Genomic DNA, 14,801 nt, shown 5'->3' with positions numbered 1-14,801 from the left:
TCTGGTTCGTAGTAATAGTTGGATTTGTTAGTGGCGAGTTGTGGGCTTCCAATTTAAAGGGTCCTGGCTACCTGCTGCATCTATTGGCTATTCGAAACGTGGGCAAAATCAGAAAAGTCTATTAATTTGATAACTTATATAATTTTTTATTTTTATAACTAATAGGATATTCTGTGAATGCACCGAGCAAAACGTTCACCACCTTTCATACGTTCACCTACTGTAACTCGATCAAGACATCTTGCCAACATTGTCGCCGTTGATTTTTCTTTAGAATCATCATCTAGTCGACCAAGTACTCCAATTCAAATTTCCGATAATCCATTTTTTGAACCCGACCTCACAATTGAGAACCCGGAGGATACTCAAGGACAATTCAGAGATCCTGAACCACTCATCATTCCTCCTAAACCATAAATCATACAACTAGAGATTGTCGAGGAAGAAACCATTAAATCAGAATCCTCTAGTGATTCAGATTCAACAAACTCAATCATGGAAAATCAGGAACCTCTAAGTATGGAAGACCGAATGAGAGCTACACGCACTGGCCAAGGTCATGCTATTACTCAACCAGAAATTAATGCGCCAGATTATGAAATCAAAGGACAAATCCTACACATGGTAACTAATCAATGCCAATTTAGTGGTACGCCGAAGGAAGATCTAAACGAACATCTTCGTACCTTTAATAGGATCTGTACTCTATTCAAAATCAGAGAAGTTGAGGATGAACAGATCTATCTCATGTTATTTCCCTGGACTTTAAAGGGAGAAGCCAAAGATTGGTTAGAATTGTTACCTGAAGGGGCGATTGACACATGGGATGTTTTAGTTGAGAAATTTCTTAAAAGATTCTTTCCAACATCTAAAGCTGTGAGACTTCAAGGAGAAATTGTTACGTTCAGACAAAAGCCAAATGAAACTTTATATGAAGCGTGGACAAGATTCGGAAAGTTGTTGAGAGGATGTCCTCATCATGGTTTAGACACTTATCAAATAGTACAAATATTCTACCAAGGATGCGACATTACTACACGAAAAGACATCGACATAGCAGTTGGTGGTTCCATTATGAAGAAAACCGCAACTGAAGCTTACAAAATTATTGATAACACAGCCTCCCACTCACATGAGTGGTATCAAGAAAATGACATCGTTAGATCATCTAAAGCAGCTAGAGCCGACTCTAGCCATGACTTCGATTCCATTTCCGCAAAGATAGATGTTTTCGAAAGACGAATAGAAAAGATGACTAAGGATATTCACTCAATACGAATTAGTTGTGAGTAGTGTGGAGGACCACATTTGACAAAAGATTGTCTCAGTATTGAACAAACAATGGAACAAAGAGAGAATGTTTCATACATGAACCAAAGGCCTGGAAATAATTATCAGAATAATTATCAATCGCCAAGACCAAACTACAATCAAAATCAGATTATAACCGAAATGTTCCATACAATAACCAACAAAGTCCTAGCAATCAACAAGTATCTAATAATACTTACAACCAGCAAAGACCTATTTTTCCAAATAAACCACCACAAACCGATGATAAAAAGCCAAATTTAGAAGATATGATGTCAAAGCTAGTTGAATCTCAAACGCAGTTTTTCACATCTCAGAAACAAACTAATGAACAAAATGCTCAAGCATTTAGAAATCAACAAGCTTCAATCCAAAATCTGGAATAAGAAGTGAGTAACCTAGCCAGGTTAATTGGAGAAAGAAAACCAGGGAGTCTACCTAGCGATACAAATGCTAACCCCCGAAATGAAACAGCTAATGCCATTACCACAAGAAGTGGTATTACACTTAAACCACCTGAAATACCTATAATTTCCGATGACTCTATTCCTACTACACAGACACCACAGCCTGAGAAATATAAAGAAACAGAACCGGTAGTTGAAAAGGTTAATGAAGATAACATAGTTAAGGCAGAACCTTATGTTAAACCATACCAACCACCACTTCCTTACCTGAGTAAAATGAGAAAAGAAAGACTTGAAGCCGAGCAATCCAAATTCTTGGATATGTTTAAACAAATAAATGTAAATCATCCTTTCATTGATGTGATTTCAGGAATGCCAAGATATGCTAAATTCTTGAAAGATCTAATCACAAATAGAAAGAAAATGGAAGAACTCTCGGCTGTTACTATGAATGCTAATTGTTCTGTAGTGTTGTTGAATAAACTACCAGAAAAATTATCAGATCCAGGAAGTATCACAATTCCATGTTTTCTGGGTAGTCTTAGTTCAATAGAAGCATTGCAGACTTAGGTGCTAGTATAAATTAAATGCCGTATTCACTATACGCTAAACTAGACCTTGGAGAATTGAAACCAACAAGAATAAGTATACAACTAGCCGATCGATCAGTAAAATATCCTAGAGGGATAATGGAGAACATGCTAGTTAAAGTTGGTACTTTAGTATTTCTAGTAGACTTTGTTATTCTGGACATGGAAGAAGATTCTCGAGTTCCTCTTATTTTAGGAAGACCATTCTTAAACACGGCTAAAGCAATAATAGACGTGTTCAGTAAGAAACTGACCCTAAGAATAGAGGACGAGAGTGTTACCTTTTCAGTTTATAGAGCCATGCAACAACCACAATCTACAGATGATACATGTTATTATATTCAAACTATAGATTCACATGCAGAATTGTTACAAGAATTTCCAGAATTACAAGGAACAGGAGAATGTTCTTTAGGAGAAGGAACTGAACCAATTAATGAAGCTGAATTGTTAGCTGCACTTATGGCTAATGATTACGAACCAACAAAAGAAGAACTTCAAATGCTAAAAGAGGAAGACATATATTGATACAAATCATCGATAGAAGAACCACCGATATTAGAGTTAAAGCCATTTCCAACCCATTTGGAATACGCTTATTTACATGGTGAATCTGAATTACCTGTAATAATATCGTCTTCTCTTATGGAAAATGAAAAATCCCAACTCATTTCTGTGCTAAAAGCTCATAAACCAGCTATTGCATGGAAGATTCATGACATTAAAGGCATAAGTCCTTCGTATTGCACACATAAAATCCTTATGGAAGAAGGTCATAAAACATATGTGCAACGCCAACGAAGACTAAATCCTAATATGCAAGATGTTGTTAAGAAAGAAATTATTAAACTGCTAGATGCAGGGTTAATTTATCCAATCTCTGATAGTCCACGGGTAAGCCCAGTTCAATGCGTGCCTAAGAAGGGTGGCATGACTGTCATCACAAATGAAAAAGATGAGCTTATTCCTACTAGGACTGTAACAGGATGGCGTGTCTGTATTGATTATAGAAAATTAAATGACGCCACCAGAAAAGATCACTTTCCCTTACCTTTCATTGATCAAATGTTGGAAAGATTAGCTGGGAATAGTAACTATTGTTTTCTTGACGGTTTCTCCAGATACTTTCAAATTCCAATCGCACCAGAGGACCAAGAGAAAACCACGTTCACGTGCCCTTATGGTACTTTTTCTTACAAACGCATGCCATTTGGACTTTGCAACGCCCCTGCAACCTTTCAAATGTGCATGATGGCGATTTTTCACGACATGATAGAAGAATGCATGGAAGTTTTCATGGATGACTTTTCAGTCTTCGGTGATACTTTTGAAACATGTCTAGTTAATCTTGAACGAATGCTTATTAGATGCGAGAAATCAAATCTAGTACTTAATTGGGAGAAATGCCATTTCATGGTTAGAGAAGGCATCATTCTTGGTCATAAAATTTCAATGGAAGGAATTGAAGTGGAAAAAGCTAAAGTAGATGTAATTGCTAAACTTTCACATCCCACCAATGTTAGAGGAGTTAGAAGTTTTCTAGGGCATGCCGGTTTTTTCCGACGTTTCATAAAAGACTTTTCTAAAATTGCCACTCCTATGAATAAACTCCTTGAAAAGGATGCTCCATTCATCTTTTCGGATGAATGCATCAAATATTTTAACATTCTTAAAGAAAAACTCACTAATGCACCGATCATGATAACTCCAAATTGGAATCTACCATTTGAACTCATGTGCGATGCAAGTGATTTTGTAATGTGAGCCGTTTTAGGACAAAGGATTGAAAAACGATTTTAACCTATCTATTACGCTAGTAAGACATTACAAGGAGCACAAACGAATTACACAACTACTGAAAAATAACTCCTTGCTATTGTCTTCGCTTTTGATAAATTTTGTTCATATCTCGTTCTAGCTAAAACGGTGGTCTATACTGATCATTCTGCTCTTAGATACCTATTTTCAAAACAAGATGCTAAACCACGATTAATCCGTTAAATCTTAATCTTACAAGAGTTCGATATTGAGATCCGAGACAAAAAGGGAGCGGAAAATCTCGCCGCTGATCATCTTTCTCGTCTTAAAAATCCTGAATTAGAAGTTCTAAATGAATCGGCTATACAAGATAACTTTCCTGATGAATATCTTTTGAAAATCGATTATAATGAAATTCCATGGTTTGCAGACTATGCAAACTACTTAGTATGTGGATTCCTTGAAAAAGGGTTGTCGTACCAAAAATGAAAGAAATTCTTTAATGATATAAAACACTATTTTTGGGAAGATCCACATTTATTCAAAAGTTGTCCCGATGGAATAATACGCCGATGCGTATTCGGGGATGAAGCTAGTCAAATCTTAAACCATTGTCACACAGGACCAACAGGAGGGCATTATGGGCCTCAACTCACAGCAAGAAAAGTTTACGACGCTGGATTCTATTGGCCTACAATTTTCAAAGACGCACATCTTCTTTGTAAATCCTGTGATGCATGTCAAAGGACCGGAAAAATAAGTCAACGTGATGAAATGCCACAAAATGTCATTCAAGTATGTGAAGTATTCGACGTTTGGGGTATTGACTTTATGGGTCCATTTCCAAAATCTCATAATAATCTCTACATTCTCGTTGCCATTGATTATGTATCTAAATGGGTGGAAGCACAAGCTCTTCCAACTAACGATGCACGAGTTGTAGTCAACTTCTTAAAATGTCTTTTTGCAAGGTTCGGAACACCGAAAGCTTTAATAAGTGATCGGGGTACTCATTTCTAAAACAATCAACTTGAGAAAGTTCTCAAAAGATATGGAGTAACTCATAAAATCTCAACCGCTTATCATCCACAAACGAGTGGACAAGTTGAAAATACCAACCGAGCTTTAAAAAGTATTCTAGAGAAAACCGTAGGATCAAATCCGAAGGAATGGTCCATGAAATTGGAGGATGCACTCTGGGCTTTTAGAACAGCCTACAAAACTCCAATTGGCACCACACCTTTTAAACTTGTTTACGGAAAAGCATGTCACCTTCCAGTAGAAATTGAGCACAAAGCATTTTGGGCTTTGAAAGCATGTAATCTTGATTTACATGAAGCCGGACATTTACGATTAAGTCAACTAAATGAATTAGAACAACTAAGACATGATGCATATGAAAATTCATTAATCTATAAGGAAAGAACGAAGAAATGGCATGATAAAAGAATCAGAAGTTCAAAAGAATTTAAGAAAGGAGACAGAGTCCTTCTTTTTAATTCAAGATTCAAGCTATTTCCTGGAAAAAATTGAAATCAAGATGGTCTGGACCATTTATAGTCAAAAGAGTTCTCCCATACGGAACAATAGAATTAATAAATTCAAATGGGATTGAATATAAAGTTAATGGTCACAGAGTTAAACATTATATACATGGTCCGATGTAAGTTGATAATGAAGTTAATCATAATTTCACCACCCAAGAAAACCCTCAGAATGAAAACATAAATATGTTTTCAACGACATATGAAAAACCAAAAGTGGAAGATGGGGAGGCTTCAAATTGGAGTGATGATGAAGAATTTCTATATAAACCTCTCATTCCAAGAAACGGAGAAAAATGTGAACAAGAAGTTCAAGTAGAAGTGAAAGAACCAAGAAAAGATCACCCGAAAAAGGTTAACAAACCAACTCTACTTACTAAAGTAGGAGACCCAGGTGAATTTATCATTTCTTGCTTGCTTAATGATGGTGCTATGTATAATGGGCTCGCAGATTTAGGAGCAAGTGCAAATGTTATGCCTCTTTCTTTATACAAAAGATTAGGTATGGGTAAATTAAGACCAACCAGAATAGGTGTTCAATTATTTGACTAACCCATTAAACACCCAGTTGGAATAGCCAATAATTTACTTGTTAAAGTGGGAAGTTTGACCTTTGTTGCAAATTTCATAGTTATTAATATGGAAGAAGACCTTGATATTCCTCTAATTTTAGGTCGCCCATTTTTAGCAACCACCGAGGCATTCTTTGATTTAAGAGAAGGTAGAATGACACTTAGGGATGGTGACAAATCGGTCACCTTTGTGAACCGAAAGTTTAGATCTCCACCAACCAAAACTGTTGAACCAATAAAAATGCCTAAGTGTGGGGAAGATGAAGAAACACCCAATGATGACCTGATAACAAAGAAACCCATTGTTGATACCAAATTAGATGGACCCATTTTTAACAGTTCAATGAAGAAACTTTATAAACAGATTCAAGATGCTAGGATTAAGGGAAACTTTAAGTTATGTAACCGATTAGTATCCAATTTGTCGCCTAAAGAAAAGGCGATGTTAATTGAATTTGTGAATGTTACAGAGGAAATCAACAAATGGCTTGAAGCAAAAGTCAGATATATGCAAGTTGTTGATGTTCCAATTGAAGTTAATAATGAAGTTAATCATAATTTTGACACCACAGCTAGCTAAGTGTGGGGAGATTCAAATGTTTTATAGGATAATATAAAGCTGTCTAGGGTTAGATTTTATGTTTTCGTGTATTTCTCGAAAATGGAATCCGAATGGTCTTTCCCTAGCAGACCCTAAAGAACTAGTCTTCTCCCTCCATTCTGAATTTTTATTTCTTTTAGGTTTTACGAGATGAAGAATTCCTTTGATGTGAACCATGGTCTACTACTACACGCTATGATTACTAAACGTAATAATAACACTTTTCCGAGTGAACTGGTATCATTCATAAGAGGCAAGATGGACGAAGTAAGAAAAGAACTCAGGAACAATCATAATAAGATACATTCTGGTAAAGGAAAATCAAAATCCGCAACAAAAAGAAGAGCACGACACCTTGAAAGATGTCATAAATGCGGAAAATGGTCACGAAGGTAAATGTTCGAACAATCAAACACATTCCAATACCGAGTTCGTTACTTTATGCAGAGAAGGACCGTTCATATTTTTAGAAGAAAAGTTATTAAAGAATCGAGGTTACGCTTATGTAGCAATGGAGAACCAAGTCGAACGACTCTCCTATGAGTCGGCTAAAGCACGTCTCTGAGAATTCTATCTCACAGGTAAGTATGTACAGTTTTTATTTGTTTTTATTTATTGCTTTTAACCTTTTGATAATAAATGCTGAATCGTTCGCTATAAAGTATTAAATTGCCATTCAATAAAATTAGGTATGCGAAACCGAAATTATTGATATCATACAAAAATTTATTACATCACTGCAAAATTTACCGTTTATTCATAAGGTATAAATATCTTTAATCAATCAATTCAAAATATTTCAAAAATTCATCAGGAGTAAAACTAGGTAAAATAGTCGAAATTACTTCACCCAAAAGAAGGACGTTTATTTTTGTAAATATTTGATTGATTAAAGTGGGATAAAAGACCAAAAATATTTTTATTTAATTTTTACCTTGTTTTTAAAATTAATATATAACTATATTATTTCCAAATGTAAGTTTAAAAAAGTAATAATATTTATATGAAATTTTATGCATTTTAAATTTAAGTTTGGTGTGAATTTAAAAACAAAAATGTACTTTATTTCATTAATTTAAAATTTTGATTTTTAAAATTCATCGTGAGTTGAAGACTAGGTCGTTGAACCGAAATTGCTTTACCCGAGGGCGGGACGAGAAATTTTATTATCATTATTTTTTTAATCTTATTGATTTAAAGTATGTCAAAAACATTAAAAAAATAAAAAAATAAAAAATAAACTCAATAATCTTTGCTTTTAAAACAATCCTTCAAAATGACAAATTTTAAAATTTTGTAGAGGGATGAACTAGGTAAACGTACCGAAACGACCTCAATCTAAAAAGAAACAAAATTTTAAATTAATTAATTAATTGTTTTATAAGTGAAAAAAAAAAAAAAAAAAAAAAAAAAAAACCTACACTCCATGCGATTGCATGGGGTTTGCACTGGGAACCCATGCGATCGCATGGGCACCCTGGACAGTTCAGAATCAAAAAGGGCACGAGCTGCTTCTGTCTCCTCACAAACACACACACATATACACGAGCAAACACACACAAACACCCCTAAATTCATCAATTTTCATCAAAATTCACCAAATTTCTTGCTAAAATCCGCTCTAATCATGCGTTTGTTCAGAAGTTTTTCAAAGAAGGTAACGATTCCACCCCTAAAACTCTTTAAATTCGAATTTTAGTGTTCTTGAGCAAATTTTTACCTAATTTAATTTTGATAATTTCTAGTGTAATTAGAGTTAAATTATTCATATATTATGCATGTATAACCTAGATTGATGCTATTTAACATGATTTGAAGCCTTAAACTTTAAAATTTTTAGAAATCTAGGGTTTGTGTTCTTGAGCAATTTGGGACTTTTTGATATAAACAGGTTATGGCCGATTTTTGTTATGGATTATTGCTAAATTAAGTAGTGTAACATGTTTAGGTTGCTAAATGATCCAAACTTTGATCCTAAACATGATTTTTGAGCATCAAACTGGACTTTTTAAGTCTAAAATTCATCAACTTGATTATTTTGATATAAATGCCATTTGAAACTTGTTTAATTGCTAGTAATGGTTATTTTAACATGTTATTTGAGTTGAATGCTTAAGAACTTTGTATACATTTTCATATATGCTTATTTGAAAAATTGTAGAATTGATAAAAATATGAAAATGAGTATAAGTTTAATATGGATTAAACATGTTGTTGTAATTGTTTTAATTTGTTATTTTGCTAACACTAATGCATATTTGGATGCACAAATTTTGTGTTTAATGTATTTTGCAGAGAAATACAGATACGGACGGTGCATCATCGTCTAGACAGCCTGAACAAGAACCTGATCAAGAACCACAACCGGAACCACAACCTGAACAACAACAACATTATGATCAACACGTGCCATACTATGAACCAGAACCACAATTTTTTATTGCCTACATAGTATTTTCCGTTCACCATGTAATAGAACACTCAAGAATTCATGAACAGGAGTTACATCCCAATCTAAGATTTGATAGAAGCTGGAGAGATTACCCAACGTACCAACGTAACAAATTTAAGCTTTGTACCAAAAATGTGGAAGTACCAAAGGTAATAGATTGGGAGCCTTTGGAAAGGGTCAACCTAGCTAACTCAGTTAGGCTATTACTAATCCAAAGGTATGACAACTCTTTTTTTCCTGATTGAGAACATTTATTTACCACTCGTAGGCCTGTATATAAAGAGTGGTGTGTTGAGCTAATGAGTACTATAGCCTTAAATAAGGATGTAGATAGGTTAGACGATAAGACTTTTCTTAGATTTTTACTTGGAGGTAGGATGTACAGGATGTCCATGATAGACATGGCTAGGGCTTTACAGATTTACACCCCCGCTGAATTATTATCACCTGATTGTACAGCTTTAATTTATCAAGGTGAGAGGGTAGATAGAGATTTTGACGCTAACGCCATATGGAGGCGTATGTCAAATTTTAATATGTTTACGCGGGGTGGAAGACACTCCTATTTAGATATTAATAAAGCAGAGCTCCGTATAATACATAGATTTTTAGCAAACTCGATTACACAAAGAGGTAGAAACAAGGAGAAAGTGACCCTAAACGATTTATTCTACCTTAAGTGCATTCGAGACACTAGAGGCTTTGTTAATATCCCCTACTGTGTTGGGTTTTATTTGTCCAAAGTTGTGGAAGGAATACAGAACGGGGGAATAATAGGAGGAGGAATTTTTGTTACTCTCATTGGAGAGTATTTAGGTGTAGATAGGGAACACGGGGGGTCCAATGATGGTGGTTGAGGAACAAACCGATACTATAGGTTTGCAGGTTTATCAAGGTGCAAAGGTACTAAAACGGAGGCACAATATGCCAATACCGTATCAGGGCAACCATCCACAGGTAGAGAGGGGTTCGGATGAGGAGATGGAGGAAGTAGATGACATTAGGGATGTCATTAGGGATAGTTATATTGACGTCTTCCAGCATGTAGATGAGGTGGAAATGAATAACCAGGCTAGGCATCATCAGTATGAGCAGTGGAGAGCCGCGAATGAGTATGAGCAATCCAGGCGATGCCAACACGATAGCTGGCAAGTTCATTAGCACCAAATCATGAGCCAGCTATCATATCAGGTACCACATAACTACATCCCGACTCGGCCTGCTTTTTATCCACCACATCAGCCCGACATGCGACCACCCTTTGACCTGTATGACCCCAATCAAGCCTACCAGGACACCTATCACCAACCATGGAACCCGAGCGATGATATGAACTGGAACCCCAATCCAAATCAATAGTGTTCCATTGGTGATTTCTTATCTTTTATTATTTTTATCTATTTATGTTAAACATATAACATTTTGATACTTTTATGTAATGTTTAACATTTTTATTATTTTGTACTAATATTTCATTTTTGTAATTTGAAAGTGGGATATTAAGTCCCATTTCAAAATACCATGCATGTTTATATTTGTATTGTATGTATTTTATCTCATGTACACAACAGGGTAAAACAACGCATTTTCAAAGACTGGCATTAAGTTCAGCAAAAGCAACTAATTTTGACGACAAGATGAAAAATAAATGTGATATAACAACTGCAGGAATGAACAAATGATGTGCACCATTTATCATTCAAACAAACAACAATATGTTTGGAAACGTTGGTAAAATTTAATCATTTTTCTACGCTAATCACCCTCAATGATTTAAATTGTTACTGATTTCTTGCAAATGAGGGCATTGCAAGATCTCAAGTGTGGGAAGGGATTAAATTCTTTCGGATTTTAAAGGTTTGACTTATACACTTGGTTTAATAGCCACCGTTAAAATACTAGTAAAGCAGTAGTTGTATTAGAATTTAGTGCTCTCTGATAATAAAGAACAGCCCTAGTCTTATATACTGACTACCCACTTCTAGTAAAATTTTTAAAAAAATTTCAACTAAATGAACTCAAAATAATGTTTATAAGACTAATGAATCAGATCCCCAGAAAGGATAATCTCCTTAAAGATTAAAAATCAGCTTTTAAGCCTGATATTACTCAATCCTTGAGATTGACTTTTAAAGATTGAGAATTACAAACTCATAGAATTCGATGATATCTAAACTCGAGCTTGAACGAGAAAACATTTTGATCAAATTACAAACCGATTTGTTTTCTGAAAACCTATTTTCAAGGCGTTCATTACCATTGAACGTAAAATCCTAGGAATTCACCTGGAATTCATTAGGTCACCTGAACCAAATCGGGTGTCAACCGTAAGAACGGTGGTTGATTAGCATGGTTGAAGACAGGACCTTGTGCCAGATCGAAAAACTATAGGGTGATCTTTGCTATTGCTCCTACAAAGGATAGTAATTGCATCTGACACGTTGTGGACCATAATCAAAAGCATGTCATTAGACATTACCTTAACAGTTGCTTGTTCAACGCTTTCCTTTACAACCGGACGGTAGTTTACCGAAAGGTAATATGTGGAGCAAGTATACTGGACGTGTTGCTTTCCCAATACAAGGTTAGCAAGTGGGTGACACAAAACCGCAAGTTTTGAGCTAAAATTTTCAAATTTGAAACCCACAAAAACATTTTCCAAACACCGGTGAAGGGTTATTCCGGAAAACTTATCTTGGGTAAAAGCTAGAATGTATTTTTAAAAGATCAAATGTTTTCATAAAGATCCAATTTTCTTAAGGATCTAAATTTTCATAGTCATGTGGGACTGTAAACCACAACGTTACTATCATTGTTTATACCACCGTACCAAAATCACTGATGTACAAAGTGTGAACAATAAAAAAGTGATTCTAGTAAAGTTATATTCAAGTTCTATATTGCTTGAGGACAAGCAACGCACAAGTGTGGGAATATTTGATAATGCTAAAAACGAACATATATTTCATAGCTTTATCCTTCTAGAAAGACAAGCTTTTGGTTGCAATTGTTCTATTTACAAGTGATATTTGTTTAAATAATAAAAGGTGAAGACAAAAGACAGATTCGACGATTTGAAGACGCAAACGACCAAAATGCTAAAAAGTACAAAGTACAATCCAAGTGGTTCAAATTATTGCTGAGAAACGTCCAAAAATTACAAGAGTACAAGCGGCAAAATGCAAAGTACAAGATATTAAATCGTACGAAAGGACGTTCGAAAATCCGGAACCGGGACATAAACCGAGCATCAACGCGCGAGTCAACGGAGCTAAAATTATAAGTCAACGGAGTACAAGAATATAATATAATATATATATATAATTATATAAAATTATATATATTATATTATATATTATTAAAACTCAGCAGCCCACGTTTTAAATGAAATGTGACCAGGAGAAGGTGGCCATGCGATCGCATGGCCAGCATTAGTAATTCTCATGCGATCGCATGAGCCCAGAAGTCTGGCCAGGTCTATAAATTGCAACGAATTTCGACGAGTTTTACACACATATATCATACATCTCACTCTCTCTCAAATATATATATTTATATTTTATAATTTTAATATTAAATTAATAATAATAAGGTTATAGTGGCGAATGTTTTAAGTTTGTAAGTCGAATTTCTGTCCTTGTAACACTACGCGATAAATACTCATTGTAAGTTATGTTCAACCTTTTTAAATTAATGTCTCGTAGCTAAGTTATTATTATGTTTATTTAAGCCGAAGTAATCGTGATGTTGGACTAAATATTAAGACGGGGTTATTGGGCTTTGGACCATAATTGGGGTTTGGACAAAAGACCGACACTTGTGGAAATTGGACTATGGCTATTAATGGGCTTTATATTAATTAAATGATATCTCGTTGATTTAATATAGAGATTTATAATTTGACGTATTTATATTTAACCACATACGCTTGACTGGGTACGGTGGGCGGGATATTTATAAATACTAATAATTATTCATTTGACCGGACACGAGGATGGATTAATAGTCACTGGACTCATTAAAACAGGGGTGGATTACATTCAAGAGTAATTGGTGTAATTTTTAACAAAATGTTAAAACATTGGATTACACGCAGTCGATAACCTGGTGTATTCATTAAACAAAGTATTAAGACCTTGTTACAGTTTGAATCCCCAATTAGTTGGAATATTTGACTTCGGGTATAAGGTTAATTTGGCGAAGACTCTCGCACTTTATAATTATGACCGATGGACTATTATGGACAAAACCAGATGGACATATCGAATAATCCAGGACAAAGAACAATTAACCCATGGTAATAAATTAAAATCAACACGTCAAACATCATGATTACCGAAGTTTAAATAAGCATAATTCCTTTAATTTATATCTCATCGTACTTTTATATATCATCATTTTATTTATCGTACTTTAAATTATTGCACTTTTATTTATTGCACTTTTATTTATCGTCATTTACTTTACGCTTTAAATTAAGTTATATTTATATTTAATATTTTAAGTTAGGTTTTAATTGTGACTTAAGACATAAAATCGACAAACAGGTCACTAAACGGTAAAAACCCCCCTTTATAATAATATTAATACTATATATATATATATATATATATATATATATATATATATATATATATATATATACAAATATAGTTTAAAATAAATATAGCGTTAAACTCAGCTGTATCCCTATGGAACGAACCGGACTTACTAAAAACTACACTACTCTACGATTAGGTACACTGCATATAAGTATTGTAGCAAGGTTTAGGTATATTCCATTCAATAAATAAATAAATAACTTGTGTAAAATTGTATCGTATTTAATAGTATTTCGTAGTAAAATATAATCTATTTCGTACTACACCTCGCACACATCATCTGTGCTCAGAATCAGAACTTACCTTAGATCTACATTTCTAAGCAGCAAAACGAGATTTGGTTATAATCAGAAGAGCTAGCCATTTGTCAAAAATAATCCTTCCGCACCTCCACTACTTCTACTCCACCAACACATCCACATCATCTTTACTATTACTCGAAAAATCCAGAAAACGAGATTCCTTCCGAAACCCGATGTTATAAACCTCTCAAGTATCATGGCAAAGGTCTTGAAAAAGTTTACCGGCAAAAAGTTTCTCGAGATGAAATCTCTAATATATATATATATATATATATATATATATATATATATATATATATATATATATATATATATATATATATATATATATATATATATATATATATATATATATATATATATTTCAAAGTTCTGAAAAGGAGCAGAACGTAATAAGAGAAATGCCGAAGAAGAACTTGTCCACAAATGCTTATCACTTCAAAGAAGAATAGTTCAAAAGTGCTTCTCAAATACTTCAGCACTCCTATCTACCCGAATAAAAGTCTGTATAAAGACTACGTTACCCTTTTATCTCACCCTTCAAAAACAACTTCACTACCACTCCAAAATTCCTTTTCCATCATTGACAAATGACCTAGAAGCTAAGATTACTACCGTTCTCGCATTAGCAGCAAGGATTTGAGTCTTTATCAAGCCTATGAC

At 34.2% G+C, this 14,801-nt stretch overlaps 1 non-coding gene across 1 annotated transcript; it reads right to left on the bottom strand.

The window, feature by feature from the left end:
* Positions 1 to 879: 879 nt before the first annotated feature.
* Positions 880 to 986, bottom strand: LOC139886797 (small nucleolar RNA R71). The gene has a single exon (XR_011772662.1). It is a non-coding gene; the product is annotated as a small nucleolar RNA R71 (small nucleolar RNA).
* Positions 987 to 14,801: the final 13,815 nt, after the last annotated feature.

This window comes from Rutidosis leptorrhynchoides, chromosome 1 (genome assembly GCF_046630445.1).
Source record: "Rutidosis leptorrhynchoides isolate AG116_Rl617_1_P2 chromosome 1, CSIRO_AGI_Rlap_v1, whole genome shotgun sequence".
Classification (NCBI taxonomy): domain Eukaryota; kingdom Viridiplantae; phylum Streptophyta; class Magnoliopsida; order Asterales; family Asteraceae; genus Rutidosis; species Rutidosis leptorrhynchoides.
Note: the sequence above shows the minus strand (reverse complement) of the source record. Positions and strands in the feature narration are given on the sequence as shown.